General features: G+C 42.6%; 1 protein-coding gene and 1 long non-coding RNA gene across 13 annotated transcripts in view; one reads left to right on the top strand and one right to left on the bottom strand.

Moving 5' to 3' along the window:
- Nucleotides 1-20261, top strand: part of LOC4576088 (espin) — a 127371-nt gene that overhangs the window by 88859 nt on the left and 18251 nt on the right. The gene's annotated exons all lie outside the window — the stretch shown is intronic.
- On the bottom strand, nt 13854-19022 carry LOC133391085 (uncharacterized). The gene is made up of 4 exons (XR_009764578.1): nt 18282-19022; nt 18135-18208; nt 15122-18041; nt 13854-15046 (listed from the first exon to the last, which is right to left on the bottom strand). It is a non-coding gene; the product is annotated as an uncharacterized LOC133391085 (long non-coding RNA).

Genomic DNA, 20261 nt, shown 5'->3' with positions numbered 1-20261 from the left:
TGCACCCAATGCAAAATGATTAGACCTAAGTCTAGACATCATTCGAATGAACGCACGATCGCCAGGGGTGTTATGGAACCAAGGCTTCAAGCTTACACGAGGAGTGATTGTATACAGAAACCTTCCGAGTTCATCCGAGTCCCACAGATTTTGCCAACGTGCCATGCAAAACGCCTGTGGGGCCTGCAAGTACTCATGAGGAAGGATAGGCCTATCAAAGAAAGACCCTTCTGCAGCTCCCCTTTTGGCCAAATGGTCTGCCTGTTCATTTCCTGGTATACCACAATGAGCAGGTAACCATACTAACGATATGCAAAACGACTTTTCAAACAGTGAGCTTAAAACCTTTACAATTTTTTTCACAAAATGGTCTGGGCTCTTAACAGCCTTTACGGATTTTAATGCTTGAATAGCGCTTAAGCTGTCTGAAAAAATTACGTATTGATCCGCAAGGCATGCACTTATCAGTAATAAGGCATAAAAGATTGCGGCGAGCTCCGCTACATATACTGAGTATGGTTTGCGTAATTTAAAGAATGCTTCGGAGCACGTGTTGTATACACCAAATCCAATGCCCTGCTCTGATGAGTATCCGTCAGTATAAAAATGTTTACTGTTAGTATGGCCATGTTTCTCCACAAATTTGCTGGGAATTGTCATCCGGCGAAGGTTATCGGGGATACCTTTAATTTCCTCCTTCAATGAGGTATCTACACTTAAAATGGAACTGCAGGACTCTGGTAAGCTGGCACTAGTTATACTTTGAGAAGTACTAGGGTGTACCTGTAAGGAAACAAAATCATGATAGACCTTCATGATTTTGCATTAAGAACCTATCTCTTGCAGTGTTTCAAAGTTCTCGATTATCAAGGGATTTGATACTGTAGAGCGGACGAAAAGGCGATGCGATAGTAGCTCAAAACGTAGCTTTAGCGGCATCACTCCGGACATCACTTCGAGTGACATGTTATGAGTCGACTTCATGCTACCTAGCGCGATTCTAAGACAGCGATACTGAATCCTCTCAAATCGGATTAAATGCGACTTGGCTGCCCAGTGGAAGCATATGCAACCATACTCCAAGACGGACAGTATCGTAGTCTTATATAGGTTAAGGACGTCTTTGGGGTGTGCACCCCACCAGAGTCCGGTAATCGTTCTGAGAAAATTGATTCTTCTTGTACACTTCTGCACCAGATAGTCAATATGTGTCCTCCATACATTTTTGCTATCAAACCAAACCCCTAGGTATCGAAAAGATCTGGCAATGGATATCTTTTTACCATATAAAAAGATATCGACCTTTGGGTCAACCAAATTCAAGCGTCTATTACTCTCAGTGTTGTAAAAGAAAGAGAATATCAGCATTTCCGTTTTCTCTGGAGAATACTCGATACCTAGGTTTGAGGGCCATACTTCTAAATTGTTGAGTGTGGTTTGCGAAGGACTTTGAAGGTCGGCGATGTTGTTGCTGGCGACTGATACAACACCGTCGTCCGCCAATTGCCTAAGGCTACAGCCAGGTGCAAGGCAAGTATCTATATCGTTGACATAAAAATTGTACAACAAGGGGCTCAAACAGGACCCTTGTGGTAGTCCATAGTAACTGACTCTCCGAATTTTCATGTGGCCATTGTCGAAATTCATTGCCTTTTCCGAAAGGAGGTTGAATAAGACGTTATTCAGTCTTGGGGTTAAACCCGCAGATTCTAACTTTTGACACAGAACATTGACTGATACTGAGTCAAAAGCCCCCTTGATGTCAAGAAATGCAGATGCCATCATTTCTTTACGAGAATGAGCCATCTCGATTTCGGACACAAGCAGCGCCAAGCAATCGTTGGTACACTTGCCTTTGCGAAAGCCAAATTGGGTACTTGACAAGAGGCCTTTGGATTAAAGCCAATTGTCCAGTTTAAAAAGAATCATTTTCTGAAATAATTTTCGCAGACAAGATAACATTGCTATCGGTCGAAATGAGTTATATTCTGATGCCGGTTTACCAGGTTTCAAAAGGGTGACTACTTTCACTTCTCTCCACTCCAACGGGACGGTGTTAAGCTCCAACATAATGTTGAATAATCTCAACAGCCGTTTCCTCGCCAGATCTGGCAGATTATGGAGCAATTTGTTCCGAATCAGATCCAGTCCTGCAGACGAATTATTGCTGGAGTACAGAGCAAGCGATAGCTCAACCATTGTGAACGGTGAATCCATTTGCGGATCACTCCCATGAGCACTCTGTTCAAATGGTGGTGCTTGAGCAAAATCAGGGCAGACTTTTTGTGCAAATGGCTCTAGCCATGCCCCAGAAACCCTTTCGCTCTCGTTTGTTGCTTTGCTGTTGCGCATCCTTTTCGCCATGCTCTGAAGCTCCGTTAGCGAAGTGGAAGGCTTGAGGTTTTTGACATACCTCGGCCAGTATGACCTTTTTTTTGCTTTAAGCAAGTTTTTGCACCTACGCTCCAGGCCTCTATAATGAACGTATAGATCCATGGAGCCGGTGTCTCTATACCTGGCAAAAGCCTTCCGCTTCGCTGAGAATGCCGCTTTACAATCCGCGTCCCACCAAGGAGTGGGTGGTCTTTTAAAAATCCTTGCCTGGGGGGGCGGCCTCGTTTGGGCACCGAGGGCGCACTCGTTTATTGCCATAACGAGATTTGCATACTCCTCATTTACGGAGAAACTGGATTCTACGCGGATTAGCAAAGCGGTCATTTGGTCGCCGTATTTCGTCCAGTCGATGTTCCTCGTTAAGTCACAATTAGCGGGGACTTGATCGACTGTGCGACTCCTCTTGATAATCGAGATCTTTATTGGCAGATGGTCGCTACCAAGCGGGTCTTGGATTACCTTCCACATAGAATCCAGCCCTAAAGACGACGAACAAAGAGAAAGGTCTATTGCGCTGGGTCGTGCCATAGGTGAGGGCACCCTAGTTGCTTCACCAGAGTTTAGAATTGTCAAACTGTGTGTGTCGCAAATATCCCTAATGATTGGTGCACGATTATCGTCATGTGTGCAACCCCAATCTGATCCATGGGCGTTAAAGTCGCCCAGGATGAAAAATGGTTTTGGTAGTACCGTTACTACTGTCTCAAGATCCTTGTTGATCTTCTTTAGATCCAGATTGGCTCCCGGTGGGATATAAATTGAGGCAATAGAAACGTCAAGATCTCCTAGCTTTGCCTGGATCGCGACGTATTCGATTACCTCGGGTGTGGGGAGGGGTATTCTGCTGAAGCTGTGACTGCTACGAATACCAATTAACACTCCCCCACCACGCCTATCGTTAGTTGGATCATGTCGAACTTGACGAATAATATTATATCCCGGGAAGGTAATATTTTTATCGAATGAGAGCCAAGATTCACTTTGGGCAAATGCATTACAATTATTTTGCCCTAGTAATACCTTAAAAGAATCTATTTTACCCAAAAAACTTCTGCAGTTCCACTGTAGTATAGTGGCCAAGACAAGGCCATTTTGATAACCACTGGTTGACCATTCCTCTTAGGAAAGGAAATGCCAGGGGAATCAATCCGGTAAGGGGTTCCGGGAGGTGGAGGGAGTCAAGGAGAGAGTGTAAAATCTCTGTCAGGCTTGGGAGGGATGGCCTGCAGAAAGATCTGGGTTCGCTAGGGAACGCCAGATTGCTGGGATTGGAAGGGTTACGGGAACGTAGATGGGTGCGAGCGTCACGGGGGGGTTTGGAGCCCTGGGGTTGGCGTGGGGTCGCGTTGTCGGGACGTCGAGTTGCCTTTTTGGGTGAAGCTTTAACATTTTTTTTTATCTTCTTTTTGTTTGGTACCCGTGTTGTATACAATTTTTTAACTCCATTTAATGGTGCCAGATTGGGCAACGGTTCATTACCCTCCAATAGGGAAAGGTTATCGAACGGATTAACACTTGAGGTGGACTTCAAAACATCGGCGTACAATCCTCTTGTATTCTGCAAGACGGCCCGTTTGTGTTCCGATTGTTTTTTTCGGTACACAGAACACAACGACATTTCATGCCATTCCTGCTTGCAGTGAATGCATTTCTAAGTTTCGGCCTTGCATTCGGATGTTGAGTGCGATCCCTTGCATTTGCCACACTTCACGGAGTTTGTGTAGTAAGGCGCTGAATGTCCAATCTGGCTACATTTTGTGCAGCATGCTATTTTTTGCACAAATGGTCGACGGATGGGCACTCTGAGCCCTTCAATGTACAGCGTGTTTGGCAGGACTGTACCCTCGAAGGTGATCCGGAGTAAGGAAGTCTCACGGAACACCTTCTTTCCATCGACCGCACTTGAAGCGTAAAGTTTTTTAACTTCAAGGACCTTTACCCGAGGGGAGGATTGGTGTAGAAAAGCCCCTTGTCCGTACTTTAGGATGTCCTCTAAGGGGTAATCTAAGTCATCAATGACACCGACGACTTCCACCAATCCACCGGGAATATATACCCCGTAATCCTCCGTATAGGACGGATCCGCCGCAATAGCATTGGCTTGCATCCGGTCTTTTTCGGTGACCCGCAGCTTGTTTGGACGCGGGTGAATAATGTCTAAGACACCTGGTTATTTTTTATAAACTTATGCCGTAATTGCTCTTACATCGAGCTGTTTATTTTTCGGCATGAAAAATACATCATGTATCCCGTTATAAGATGCGGGATACGCTCGGAATCTGGGAATCCCTTTCAACGATTGACCCATGAATTGATCACGGGACGTTGAAGGTAAGGGCTCGTTACTAGCCTTTTTGTTTGCATTCTGTCCTGGATCAGAACTTTTTCGCTTCACTGTAGTAAAGCCCTCCTCCGATTCATCCATCGGCTACGCCTCCATGAGAGAGTCGGAGTGAGAAAAAAAACCCAACTGTGTGACGAGAAAGGATAGGTAAACAAGAGAGGATCACTTACCACAAGTAGACACACGAGAGCGAGAGTACACGACGAACGAGCGCTACGCACCTGTCCGACGAATGCGCTCTACACTCACAAACCTACACTACAGTACACACGCAGCGCGTATACACGCGCTGCACACAACTCTACGCACTACACACTGTACGCACTATACACTAAGCACAGATCGCTTTCCGATCGTTCTCGCACGTATTCCTTTGCAGTGCGTATGGTCGAGGTCAGTGGCTTGTTGTCCGGCAAAACAATCCATCCACTTGGAGCGCGTATCGATCACGTCTGATTTGCTTCGTGGTTGGGGACAGAATGATAAGATTTTTTTTTTATATATGAAAATTTAAATTAGAAAAAAATATATATATAAGATAGAGACAACATAGGTTTGAGACACGCGCGCGTTGAAGTGGACATTTGGGATCTATTTCAGGTTCTATTTTCGGTTTGCATACGGTCTGGGAGGTCACAACAAGATTAACTTATTGATGATTGTAAGTGGCAAATTCCAGTTACATTAGATTCACTTGCTTCAGAAGGTAGCGCCCTAGAGTCAACCATTGTCACTAGTGGTACTGGCCATATGCATGTTGCAGGTGTGTTCCGGTAAGTAGTGCGCCGGATCCATTAGTTTGTTCTTGGCGAGCTACGTAAGGGATACATTACATTCTCCTGCATCGGAAGGTAGTGCTCTGGAGCCAGCCATTGGTGCCAGAGACCCTGGAGTCAGCGGTTGGCACTAGTGGAACTGGCCATATGCATGTCGTGGTTGTGTCCTAATAAGTGGTGCGCCAGATCCATTTATTGGTTCTTGGCGGGCTACGTAAAGGATGCTACGGAAACCATTGTATTCGATGGAGTATGACCCGTTTTTTCTTGATAAAATTATGTTGGTCATCTTGGATGTGTGTATGACTCTGACGGTACCTCTGAGAGTTTTCCGAAGCCACGACTTACTCTTTTTTTATTTCATAACAACTATTAGAGTAGAATTATCTTATAGATACTTTCGTCCTTCTCAAACCTGTGTTGGGGAAAGAGGTGGGACTTAGCAACATCATCATCATATTCGTTTCAGTTTTCAAATGGAGATGAACATTGTCATGTAGAAGCAACGTTGGCGGGATGGTCTTTGTCGACTGCTGTTCAAGATTATATGCAGTGCTGCAAAATGTTGCTGTTAATGTCAGAAAAAAATCTGACTGAAACAAAATGCATATCAACGTCACGTACTCAATTGTGATAATTAGAGAAGATACTCAAAAAGGTTAATGTGACCAATACATGCTTTATGACATTTTTGCGACCATCGCTTGGTCAGTTACTATGTCATGACTTTTTTATTGTGATCAGTTTTGCAAAATGTCGCTGACTTAGTCATGACAAATTCCGGCTGAAACAAAATCATGTCAGCGTCACGATCCTCTACTGTGAAGATCAGAGTGAGCCTCAAACAGTTGGTGCGATCATCACATGCTTGGTGACATTGTGTGCAACCAACTCTTGGTCAGTCACTTGGTCGCGACATTTTCAATCGGTGATCTTCGCGATGGTCAGGGACTTAAACTGTGAACCACTTGCAAGGTTCCAAGAAACATAATGAGCATGTTTCCTTGCTCTGTTTCACCCGACAGCTAATCAAAACAGATAGAGGGAGAAAGCTTGCTCATTTTGTTGCTTGGGCCCACACGTCAAGTATATTCCAAGAATGTCGTGATAATCGTCTACTAAAGTGTTGAGACCAAGTGAGTGACCAACAGTTGGTTACTAATCAAAATTTCACCAAGCATGTGATTCATCCTTCAACTGTTTGGTAATCCTCCAACTCTCGTCACTGTTCATCTTAGTTGTGTGCGTGAGCTGATTTGAGCTTCGTTTCAGTCATGAGTGTTGGTGATTGAAACAGTGCCATTGCATTGTGATCAACGGCCATACAAATGCCGGGATGAAAATCAATTCCTTGTGCTATTGCAGTTTTTCTTCGTTCAATACAATTGCTTTTACTATACAGGGCAGTCCTATACTAAAATCGTCAAGACAGCGAATAAAACGTAATTTCTATCGCTCACAACATTGCATTATTGCGTAGTAGTTTTTTTAAAGTATTATGAGCTAATTTTTTTTAAGTATTACGCATTAAAAAGGTCGAGTTTTTCATGGTTAGTTTTGAAAATAGCTTATTCCTATGGTATACGACTCACGAGTGAAATCTAGTTGAATCTTTAAAAAATCACTCTGCAATATGAAATTATCCAAAAATTCGGCAGTGATGTTTGGTTTTCAATTATTTATCAACTTTAAAAATAATTTTTTTGCAAAATATTCAGACAATACATCAAAGTATGACAAAAAACCTTTCCAACGACACATTGATCATCAAAATCTAACCATCACACACTAAAATATGATGGTTTATGTTTGGTCGAAAAATAGCTCAAATTTGAGACACAAAGAGAAAACACAAAGATATACTGCGAATATCATAAAAAATATCGACAATTAACAACATTTACTTCATTTTTGCAGGCAAAGCCGTAGCGTGGTCATCTGGCGCTTTTGGCAGAGATATAGTCATGAGCTCTGGAAAAAGCTTTTAGCAATCAATCATTTTATGAAGTCTATCAATTTGACGCCCCAAGACCCCACCCTTGGCAGCCACCAACCTCGTCAATACCACGCTACGGGCGTGGATGCAGCTGCTCGTTACCTATGATTAAATGACCCAGGTCTAAAACTTCTTCTTCTTCTTTGGCACATCAACCGTTGTCGAACAAAGCCTGTCTGTAACACTTGTAGGCTTGGCATTCAGTGACTTATTGATTACCATACCATAGCAAGATAGTCAGTTCTTCGTAGTCCATAGCAAGATTCGAGAATTGAACTCATGACGGCCTTGTTTAAGTCGTACGAGTTGACGACTGTACCACGAGACCGGCTAAGTCTAGACCACTATTGTAAAAACATAATCGAGATAAGAATTTGATCTAATCACTTCGACTTCGTCAGTTAAGTAATGATCTATTTCATAGGTTTCGGATACTTGGTTTGGTGACCATTGTCACCACTACTAATGCATCTCTTGCCCTATTTCCGAAATTTGATAAAATTGTTATGCTTGGTTTTTATTGAGTGTTTTTAGATTCTGGTCTTATTTTTTTCACTCACATAAAGTATTCTCATCGACGCGTGAAGACGACATACTAGGTTAAATAGTTATTTATAGTATATATTAGCCGGCATCGCGAATAAATGAACACATTTTAACAGTCGTTTAAAGTTCATTTTGGTTTAACCGAGTTCATTTGTTGTTCATTCCTGCTAAAATAAACGATCGTCAAAACAGTTAACGACTGCTCGAAATTAAACGACTGTTAATTTGTATTGCATTCGCTCTTGACAGTCGTTTGTTTAACGGCGGCATAGGACCAGTCGTTAAAATTAACAAATGAACTCAATGCGTTCGCGATGCCAAATTCTATCAAGTTTTAACGACTCTGGTTAATTTTTAACGACTGTTAATTTTAAACCAATTCTTTCGCGATGCCAGCTACTATATTCGTTCGCTTCCGAGCAACGTCCGTCTTTGCTCACTTTCGCTTATCTAATGCCCCGAGTCGCTCTTTCTCTCCGATCTATCATTCTCCTGCCTAAACTGCTCGTTGTTATCGTTTAGCTTAAGGTGCGTTTACAATACGAATATATATTTGAATAATAGCCGACATTTTAACAGCCGTTTAAAGTTCATTTTGGTTTAACCGAGTTAATTTGTGGTTCATTTCTGTTAAAATAAACGTTCGCAAAACAGTTAACGACTGCTCGATATTGCATATACCCTAGCGAATTTTTTCGGGGATAATGAACACAAACTCAGGCCATCTCTTTCTATTCATCAGCCCTGTTCTCGCATCGATGAACTTTTAGACATCTCTTTGTTCATTGTGCTATATTTGAGGGATTTTAAGCTAATAAATAACGATTCATGTTTATGAAGTAGTTATGGTCAAATGGTAAGGGTGTAATGTTTGTACCATGGTTGACATGAGTTCTCAATTCCATATTTATTGTTTTCATTGATGATTTAAAGTTTTCTTTTATTTTTAAAACATCCAGCTCCAGTAACTTCAGACCTCTTTACTCATTGTAAGAAACGCTTTTGTTATATTAAATATTTTCTTTTGATGATTTAATTTATTTATTTTAATTAATTTTTAAGTACCCCTTCATACAACAAAACCAGCAAAAAGCACGATGATGAATTATAATATGGTGGCGCAACTGGCAAAGTGATTCGAAGTAGAATTAGCGATGTGGTTGATAGTATCAAGGATGAAGCATGAGCATGAATTGGAACATGGGGGGAGGGAGTGAATCTGAATGTTCATTTCTATTTTTAACTTTTTTTACTAGCAATTCTTCCGATATGGTAGCGGTAATTGCTCATGCGTGTGCGTGCGTTCGTGGGTGCGATCTCGCGTGCAGAAGACCCAGAACTGTTTGATTCTGATGAGTGCATTTTCATCTGCTGCGGTTATCAAATTCTATACATTTTTAGAAAAAGCTACCTTTGAGCGATTACCGGATACCTAGGAGATAACACAACCGTTGGATAGGCATCACCTTCTTTGCGCTACAAAGTCTCTATAAAAAAAATCTTCGCGACCGGTTATGTTGTTCGGGGTGTTAAAAAGACACACGATCGAAGCAAACGTTGTTATGTTGTTTATGGTTTATATGTTGTTGAGGTGTTTGCTTTTAGAGACTTCGAGCATTTGAGTTTCATTCGTCTGTTAGGCGTGCAAATGATGTTTAGAACATTTCTTTCCAATTCAGCTAGCGGACGCAAGTGGAAACAACATTTTGAATTGAATCCATACAAAAGAGGTTTTGTTTATTACGCTGCGCGCATTGGGCGGGCGGCTTGTTGGTATTGAGTCATTATCATGACGCCTAGCGTACTGCCCTGGAATGGGTTCGGCTCGGTAGGGTCATGTTTTGGTCGAGTGCATTCCGTGCATTTGTCGCGTCACAACGGTAGACCCGGCAGCAACAAAGTCTAGAGAATCTCTTTCCCCGGTACGGATTGCGTTTTAAAGTTCATGTTCTTATAATTGTTATTCTTATTTTTAATTACGCGGATAAAAAGCATAAAATACAAATTGTATCCATAAATCATAACAAAAAATACTGAAATTGCTTAAAGGGGACTTTTAATAGGAGATACTACTTGAAACCCATGCAAAGTTCAGTGAATAGCACAGCCCAGTAATGATTAACGATTAACTGAATTATAAAAACTCAATTATTGTTTGCTTATAATTGGAAAATTGATATTTCTTTGTGTTAGATCCAAACAAAATACTGTGAGTCACAAACGGCGAAGAAAATAGATTTTATGACTAACACTTACTATAGCGAATGCAACTCCGTCGGTTGCTCGACGGCAGTGAACTAGGATATTACCGGCCGTTCTTAACAACAAATTCATCTTTTAATTTATGATGTTTCGGCTCGACCGATATTACAACACAGGTGTAAGAGAAAATCGATGGTGAAGTGTGTGGTGTTGAAGTTACTGTGATGCTTTTGTTTGATCGGAAGAGTTTTGAGCCGTTATGCACTAAATTGATAAGGTTCTCAGGGTTATATAACAAAAATGAAAAAAAAATCGTATTTGATTTGTATTTTCATAACAATCATTCAATGCAAAGAATGTTTTTTGAAAACTTTTGATGTGTAAAAATACTAAATTTTGATGATTGTTCCTATAAAACTCTTATAACATTTAAAAACTAAAAAAACACACTTTTTAAAAATCGTTAAAACATAGTTTTTTGTAAAACTTTTCTAGAATATGTTATTTATATTTTAGAACGATTTTTAAATGCGTTAGTTAGCACAAAAAATCTGTTTTTCAGAGTGACCCTATAATTATGGTACGACCATAAATTTGTTTTTTCGTAATAAGTTGTGTAAAGTTGTTTTAATTTTTTTTTAATATGCAAAAATGTGAAATAGTATTCTGCACAACTCATACATTCACTGGTTTTATCTATCTCTGTATTTTCCACAAATCGCGAAAAACGACTGTCCATATAGTTGTGGTAGGCGGTTTATCACTGGGAGATATAGTCTGTTCCCGAGTTACGCGGTTCTCGATTTACGCGGTTCTCGACTTACGCGGATTCGGAGATACGCGGTTTGGAAGTATAAAATGCTAATAAATTCAATCCACTTACAGGGTTTTCCAATTGAGTTTAGACTAGCCGCATACTTTTTTTGAATAGTCGCATAAGATTCTTGACTAGTATCCTCTATTTTTTATTACGAGCAATGGATTATTGACTAGGAGCAATTGATTTCAGCAGGTCCTTGCATGACAGCCTAAGAGCGTCGCGTTTATAACACCCGGTGTGACAGATCGACTTGAATAATAATCTGTGGATATTATTTAATTTCATCCGCTCATTAGTTTAACGTGTTTGTTTTACTACTATATATCGTCCACAAAATAAGATATGTTTTATCTGATAGGTTTTTGGTGCTATTGTTTTGATTTTATTAACGCACAATACAACACAAAAGCACTTAACGGCTGAATTGAAATATGCAGTAGTTAACCCACAGGCATAACCTAACCAAAAGCTAGATTAAGGGCGGTGGCAACGCTCATCGGATGCGATTTTATCGGACGAAATTTATATGGGATTTGACAGATAACGTCGGACGTGCGATTTCGTCGTCCGACGTTATCTTTCAAATCCTATGTAAATCTCATCCGATAAAATCGCATCCGATGAGCGTTGCCACCGCCCTAAGCAAGTTTTTCAGAGTGGCCATATGTAGTTCTATCGATTTTCGATCGAATATCGGTTTACAATTGAAACTCAGTTTTTCTAACCAAAAATCAAATATTTTTCTAAGTATTGACCGTTCAACCATAAAATTGGAATTTAATAAAATTTATGAGTGAATATAAAGTTGTTTAAACTGAAAATACCTAATTTGATTTAGATTTCCTACCGATAACCTCTAAAAACAATTTGGTCAATCCGCGCCAGCAACCGGTCTGTTGAAATCAATTGCTCCTAGGCAATAATCCATTGCTCGTAATCAAAAATAGAGGATGCTAGTCAAGAATCTAATGCGACTATTCATAAAAGTATGCGGCTAGTCTAAACTCAATTGGAAAACCCTGTACAAGCGAAAAATATCAGAATAGTCTGCACGAATCGTATCAAATAAATGATTAAGTGTATAAAAGTACTAAATTGAATAATAAATATCGAGTAACCAATTGTATTTTGGTCGAAAACTGCGAAATTCGACTTACGCGGATATTTGAGTTACGCAGATTCCTCGGAAACACACAAACCGCGTAACTCGAGAACAGACTGTACAAGTTTTTTGTAGGTTAGAAAAACGCAGTTTTCGTTCGCAGGTTTAAAAAAGAGACCGTTTGCCCTACGCGCGGCTTATTTATTTCTTTTTTCCTGGCATGGCGATGGCAGCTGCGCCATCGTGTTACGCAGCGAATATTGCCCTTTTACCGATCTTTTAAAACTCGTTGATCGACCTTGATGATGTGTTCAAATCTATCTCCTGTCATTTGCTTGTTTTGTTTATGTTTACGCACCCGCAGTGCAAGTGACAGCGATTTGCGAGGGCGCGCGAGGGCTCGCACGCCATACAAGTTCACTGCTCCAGAGCCCTCGCATTAAAGAGCTTGCGAGCCTTGGAAGTGTCATATGAGCCAGACAGCTGTATGTCAAGTGTATGGCTATCTCTTTCGGGCAAGAAAAAAGCTCCGAAATGCAACGGTGTTGGTGGACAAAATTTAAATGGCCAAAAATGTTGACCACACACACTCTCTCTCCCGGTGTCTTCCCCTGTCTTCTCTTCCTTCAGGCCCCTTCCTCTTATTTGAGCGCGCCGCTCGCTTATGTGCGATAGATCATCAGCTGATACTGGTATATGGTAGGGTTGTAGTTGTATCTTGAATTGGTGATTGGTTCATATATATGTAGTGTATTTGGTTTTACCTGTGACCTTGACGATGCGAAAGCCGGTCAATTCTGGTGTTGAAGCAATATTTGTTCTATGCTGGTGGTTTCCGTTCCGTGCCGTTTCTGATGTGGCCATTTGATCGCCATGTCGATCAACGGTTATGAAGCCAATTTCAAACGAGCGAAAGTGAAGGAATAATTCCGTATCGGAAATTTGATTTTGTATCACGTGATCTCAACCCGATGTAAGCTGGTTTTATCGGCCGTATGAGATAATGCATTCATGTGTTAAAAAATGTCGCAATTATTTTCTTTTCTGATTTTCCCAAAATCAGGCCAGTCTCGTAGTACAGTCGTCAACTCGTACGACTTAACAACATGCCCGTCATGGGTTCAATCCCCAAATAGACCGCGCCGCCATACGTAGGACTGACTATCCTGCTATGGGGGGGGAATCAATTAGTCACTGAAAGCCAAGCCCAGCAGTGGGTACAGGCAGGCCTTGACCGACATCGGTTGTTGAGCCAAAGAAGAAGAAGAAGAAGATTTTCCCAAAAATTGACCCACAATTCAATACGATTTGACTATTTTAATTGATTTCTCATACCAGTGGCGGATCTAACGATAGGCGGACTAGGCGGTCGCCTGGGGCCCCGCCGATTCAGGAGCCTCGTAGATCGCTAGTTTATAGTATGCCGTATGGACAGAGTACTAGCGACTAGCCCCCGGAAGGATGGAAGTTGGGGCCCCGAGGCTGGCGAAGCTTCTATTAACTGCTTCTTTCCATTTTCCCTTCTCTTCTTCTTCTATTTGTCGTATACCTGGTCATGCCAGCCAATGCAAGCTTTAGCGTCTTTTTAGTACCACACACCCGGCTGGCCAGTCCTTACTACGAGGGGACGGTCTATATGAGGCTTGAACCAATGACGGGCATGATATTATCATCCTTTATGTATCCACATTAATACAAAATGTGCGACAAAACAACACATAAACGTCGTTCAACAGCTCTTTGGTTTATTTCTTTAACACATGATTATAAAGCCACATACATAAGGAAGAAGAAAAAGAAAGCCACATCCAAAAACACACGCGGGAGGGGAAGGGGGAGAGAACGGCCACACTCGGTTCCGTGTCAAGATCCTCTCTGCGGACATCACACGCTGACAGTGCGTCTTTCAACGGTGAGCCCTCAGGATCGGGCCGTGATCTGTGCACATCCATTTGAACGTGTCATCAACTGATAATAAAACATTAGAAACACACTCTCTCACCCGCAGGTACCCATTTTCTACCATCTGTTACACATTCTGTGACACACCGTTTTGTCTGTCCTTGCGAACGACTATGGGCTGGATCGTTCAGTACCAGGGGTATGACATGGCCTACCCATCGCGGACAGGCGAGTATGGTGCGCTACAAGCTACCAGATCCACCAGGTTAATCCAATGATAGACTAGCCGCATCCTTGCTGTTGGGGTTTGTAAAACACAAGACGAGGCAAAGCGACATGCGCAATCGAAAAGCAGTCCGCAAAGAATCCAGATAAAATAAACTAGTGAACGTGCATACAAACCTTCTAACAAACTAAATATATGTCATCATCTTTATTCCCCCTTTAAAAATGCGTAGTGTTTTATGATAATATAAACTAAATTTATTTATCTTAAATGTTGTGCAAAACCCACACATACGAGTGGAGGCCCTAAGCAGTCAAACAAATGTAAGTTTGGTTTAATCGTCTAGCAGGGAAATGTTCTAAACTAGAGAAGGATTGAGTAGCAATTTAACTTGTGAGCGGGGGATGGGTTCCTTTTTTGGGGCCCCTCAAGACCACGGGGCCCGACGCGGCCGCTTAGTTTGCTTAGCGCTTGTTCCGCCGCTTGACACACACGGGCATGTCAAAACACTTAACTTAAAATTAGGCATATCGATTTATGCCTTAAAGCGTACTTAAGTCTAATGTTAACCCACTTGCGCACATCTACACGACATCACCATAACAGTGTTATCTTGTTAATTCAAATATTTAATGGTAACACTTTGACGGTCGCGCACACCACTGAACACTAACAACATCTTAGGCCGTTGGGAATGAATGGCCTATTCGGGGTCCGTCAGTAGCCTGTTCGATACACCTGAAGAAAGATAAAACATTTGGTTTAGAGACAACAGATCTAGATGTAGCGATTGTGCATCTAGAAGGAACTCACTCGTGGGTTTTTTTTCTCCTGCCAGGACCGCAATCAGTATTTGACCACAATCAGTAGTGCGGTCGGTTCGGTCCGGTTGCTGCTGCAGCTACCTATCAGCACTACTCTTGGTCCGAGAGACAGGTTCATGCTTATTGGTGATTTCAACCAGTCTACGCTATCGTGAACATCGGCATCAGAGGAAAATGGAGCTGCTTTTGATTTCTATGAGCCTCATGCACGCTCCACGCGCAGTGTCCAGTTCGTTGATGGTTTGAATCAGAGTGGACTATACCAGCTTAACTCCAATACTAACTCATCGGGGCGAATACTTGACCTAATTTACGCAAATTGGCCAGCTGCATCTACATGTTCTACAATACGTGTCTGTGAATATCCCCTTACTACTATCGACGAACACCACCCTCCGCTTGACTTTGACTTGGACAACGTAGCCCCAGTTACGATCGCTACAGCCATTGATGCTGATAAAAGGCTGAATTATGCTCGTGTTGACCTTCCAAAATTGGAGCGATTGATTTTATCTTTTGACAATTCTTTTAACTGTTCGGACTATTCAACCATTGACGATGCCACAGAGGCTTTTTGTGAGTTCATGAGATCTGCTATATGTGAATGCACTCCTGTTAAAATTCCTCGTCGTGGACCACCTGATCACCTGGGCTGATCGCACACTAAATGCATTAAAAAAAGAAAAAAGAAAAGCCTATTCTGATCAACGAGCAGAACGAAACAGCACGTCACGTCTTTATTACAACAGAGTTCATTCTCTCTATCGCCGATACAATAGATCCTGTCACCGAAGTTATTTGAAACAAACTGCACGTTCCCTCTGCAAGTACCCTAGGCGCTTTTGGAGTTATATGGACAAAAAACGAAAATCTGCTGGGCTACCAAGCATTATACGTTATGACGGTGACAGTGCCTGTTCCCTGCCAGAAATGTGTAAATTGTTTGCCTTGCGCTTCAAGGACAACTTCGCTTCTCAAACTACTGGTCCAGAAGATGTGGCCGATGCTCTCTCTAACACACCTGTTGGTGCACTGCTCCCTATGCTACCAGTCATCACTGTCGATACGATCATCTCTGCCATCAAACGTGTCAAATCCTCATATACCCCTGGCCCAGATGGTATACCGGCCGTTATCCTAAAGTGGTGTGCTTCTGCGCTTGCTCCCTCGCTGATGAAGATTTTTAAGGAGTCCCTGAGGTGTGGAACCTTTCCTGCCACTTGGAAATCTTCCTGGATGACACCCATCTACAAGAAGGGCTGTAAGAATGTTGCTGTAAACTATCGTGGCATAACCTCACTCAGCGTGTGTGCAAAGGTGTTCGAAATGCTAATCTACGAGCCATTGTTGGCCTCGGCCTGCAACTATATTAGTGTGAATCAACATGGTTTTGTACCCAGGCGATCTACAACGACTAATCTACTAGAATTTGTTAGCAAATGCCATAAATCTATCGATAACGGTTTACAACTAGATGCTATTTATACGGATATCAAGGCAGCATTCGACAGTGTATCGCACTCCATCTTGCTAGCGAAACTCGACTTACTTGGTCTCCCAAACCCTATGATAATGTGGCTTAGATCGTACCTTACAGATCGTCAATATTCTGTGAAGTTAGGCCCGTACATGTCAAGTCCAGTACATGCATCTTCTGGAGTCCCGCAGGGCAGCAACCTGGGTCCTTTGCTGTTCCTTCTTTTCATCAACGACGCGACATTGATCCTTCCGGCTGATAATCATCTACTGTACGCAGATGACGCGAAAATTTTTCGTGTTATTCGTGAACCAGAAGACCACGCCCGACTGCAAACTTCCTTGCATGAGTTCCAGTGTTGGTGCAACCGTAATGCTTTATCCCTATACACACATAAATGTGAAGTCATCACTTTCAGTCGTTCTCGCTGCCCATCATTGTATGAATATGCGCTTGATGGACAGTCCTTGGTGCGATAACTATGTGTTAAGGATCTAGGTGTTTTGCTCGATACAAAACTATCATTTAAGGATCAGCTGGATCACGTAGTAGCCACCAGCAATAGAATGCTAGGACTAGTTATCAATATGACTCGCGAGCTTAACGATATACCTTGCACCAAGGCGCTCTATTGCTCACTTATCCGGTCGTTGATGGAATATGCAAATATCGTATGGTGGCCAACTGCAGCGCGTCCGTTAGTTCGATTGGAATCAATCCAGCGCAAAATTTCACGATTTGCACTTCGCTCATGGAACCAAAGGCTCGATTACCGGACTAGGTGTTTACTACTCGGGCTACCCACCCTAAGTGAGCGAATACAAAAAGCCAGGTTGTCGTTCATCACGGGACTTCTCGACGGCCGTATTGACTCTCCGTCACTACTGGCTGCCATCAACCTGTACGTTCCGGCCAGGCTCCGGACTCGGGCAATGTTGGCCCTCGACGACCGTAGAACGCAATTTGGCTCCTCTGACCCGTTCCTACTTATGTGCCGTGCTTTCAACGCAGTCAGCGACGCTTTTGAGCCGAGGATTTTGCCAACTGAGTTTAATGATCGTGTTTCTGTGTTAAATTTGGTTCCATAGTGCACATTTTTATGTTTTATGTTATTGTAATCCAATGTAAAGAACTCATTGTAAAACATTGCTAAAATGGTTCGAGAGGGCATTATTGTCCATCGATAGACAAATAAACATAAACATAAAGCTATTGTGAGGCAGAGGATAATGATCCGAAGGGTTGAATTCCTGCCCCGAACGTTTTGAACGAGCGCGCTCGACACCGTCTGGCGGCGCAATCGGGGCACCCGGTGCCGGCTGGGCCTCTAGCGTGTTGTGCTGGTAGAGCCCGACACGTCGCCGTACAGCTTCCGGAGGATGTTCTTAAATGGTTCCTCGTAAGCCCACGTTCCAGGATAGAGGAAAATTGGCTGCAAAAAAGGAATAAACACCACGATTAGCATCCTAGTCGCTAGCTTCGCCAAACAATCTTCTTCTTCTTTCGTGGCCCACTTACAACTTACCGAATCATACACAATCATACACAGCGCACAGTCGCAAACACCTGCGGCAGGCCCATATCATTTCTGCATTATATCTGCAAGTTAAAAGAGGCCATAGTCTATTAAAATAATGTTTCTTTATCACTATAATCGCTGGATAACGCTTACCCACTGTCTTGTGCTGTGTTGTCCACCACACCACTTTTCTATGCCGGTACATGCACGTACCGCTTCCGACGGAGCCAGCACGCATTGGGCAGGACTTCTACCACTTACTTTTGCTAAAATGGCACTTACTTACGTAAAATTAAGAACTTAATTATTTAAAAACTTACCAAAATTGATCAGCCAACAACACTGTTTACGTTCTTTTACACACACAACTTGACTTCTTCAGTGACAGCAGCCGCATAGCACCAACACAACGAAAGGTGTCAGGCGAGACGTCAGACGATCATAGGCGAGGGGTAGGAAGGAGATCGGTGGTGAGGGACGTGAAAGCTCAGCTCGACAGAATCGCTATAAGAGGAAGCGAGACAACTAGACTAGACTAGAGAAATTAGAGCGAGAGGTACCTCACCAACCCTCGCATTGTTTGCCGGGCATGTCATAAAAAGGGCACGCGGTGTGTCGGCACGGTTACTCCTAACTTACAGGATAACAAACATTGAAAAAGATTTTGAGCACGAAATAATTCTGAAAATCCTCGCTTTATTCAGTACGTAGTAAGAACAGCTAAACAAAATGGGGGAAGACAGATAGAAAACCAAGAACGAGAACGCTGGCTGTACTACCTTTTAATATTTGAGGAAAAAAAAGATTTTTTTCCTTATCTTCGTGTTTTGTTCATCGTATCCTTGCTTTTGTGCGAGAATCGATGTTGAAAATGTCCGCCCGCTAAAAAGGATAAAGGATAATATTCCTTTTACCGCGATACCTTTTGGACTCGCTTGGTCTGTTTATTGCTGTGCCCTGTTTTTATGCGGAATCTTACATCGCATCATTCTGTGAGACGCTTTTTTACTTAGGGGCCGTCCATAAATTACGTAACGCTGAAATTGGGATTTTTCAACCCCCTCCCCCCCTATCGTAACAAAACGTAACGTTGAAGGAGACCCCCCTTCCAAAATTACGTAACGCATGATCGAACACCCCCCCCCCTTACTTAGATGACTCCGTAGCGTGCGCATTACATCTAGGCGTAACTGTCGTTGGTGCTGTTTCATGCTTCGCAGGATCGTGCAGCAGATCGTAATGCATATACCCGCAACCGTTGATGCCGCAAGGCTCCTTTACGTGGCAGGCGTTGCTGTGCTGACGCAGGCATTTGCGGCACAAATTCTCCGTTCTGATGACGTTCTATCGTTCATGCACGTTCAGGTGCCTGAAACGTCTGCAACTCTCCAGACTATTACACCCAGTTCTACAAACTGCACAAGTCCGACCCGTAACGTTGCGCCCAACTGACGAATTGTTGCGTCCATGGCTTGTCCATGGATGGGCGAGGGTGAAGGGTTCCCCTTTAGGCTGTCTGCGTTCATCAACCTTTCTCTCCGTCCCGCCATTGCCGAAGGATTGAACCCTTGCGCCAGCTATGGCATCGGCCAACTCTCCTATCCAGTTTCCGAAGTCAGTTAGGTTGACTTTGTCCCTGGTGTGTTTAAAAACGGCCCAATTAGTAAACATACTAGGAGGCAGTCTACTCACCAGTTCGTTTAGTAGCGCTACGTTGTACATGTATCCATGTAGCTCGGACAGCTCTATTGTAGCACACAATTTCCTCACTGCCAACCCAAACCGCTGCCGATGATCGAGACAGCCGAATTATCCAACTAATCCTGATTGACAGCACCGCACGACTGTTGTTTACCAACAAGAATATACAGGTCGATGCGTTTAGCGTAGAATGACATGTAACTGTTTGAATTTTGTTGACGATAAGATTGAAAACTACATTCTTTACCTGAGACACACGGCTCTTAAACCTGTATTACACGGTGGATTTTTTCATGGCAATTTTCTGTCAAACCTCTGTTTTGGTATTTTATAAATGTCAAGTTCGTATTCCCTATCAAAAGATATAAAGAAATAAAAGTGCAAAACTTACCCAGGTGGGCGATCATTTGTCAGTGACCAGTGATAGGATTG

Source organism: Anopheles gambiae, chromosome X (genome assembly GCF_943734735.2).
Source record: "Anopheles gambiae chromosome X, idAnoGambNW_F1_1, whole genome shotgun sequence".
NCBI lineage: Eukaryota > Metazoa > Arthropoda > Insecta > Diptera > Culicidae > Anopheles > Anopheles gambiae.
This window is presented reverse-complemented; position numbering and strand designations above follow the sequence as displayed.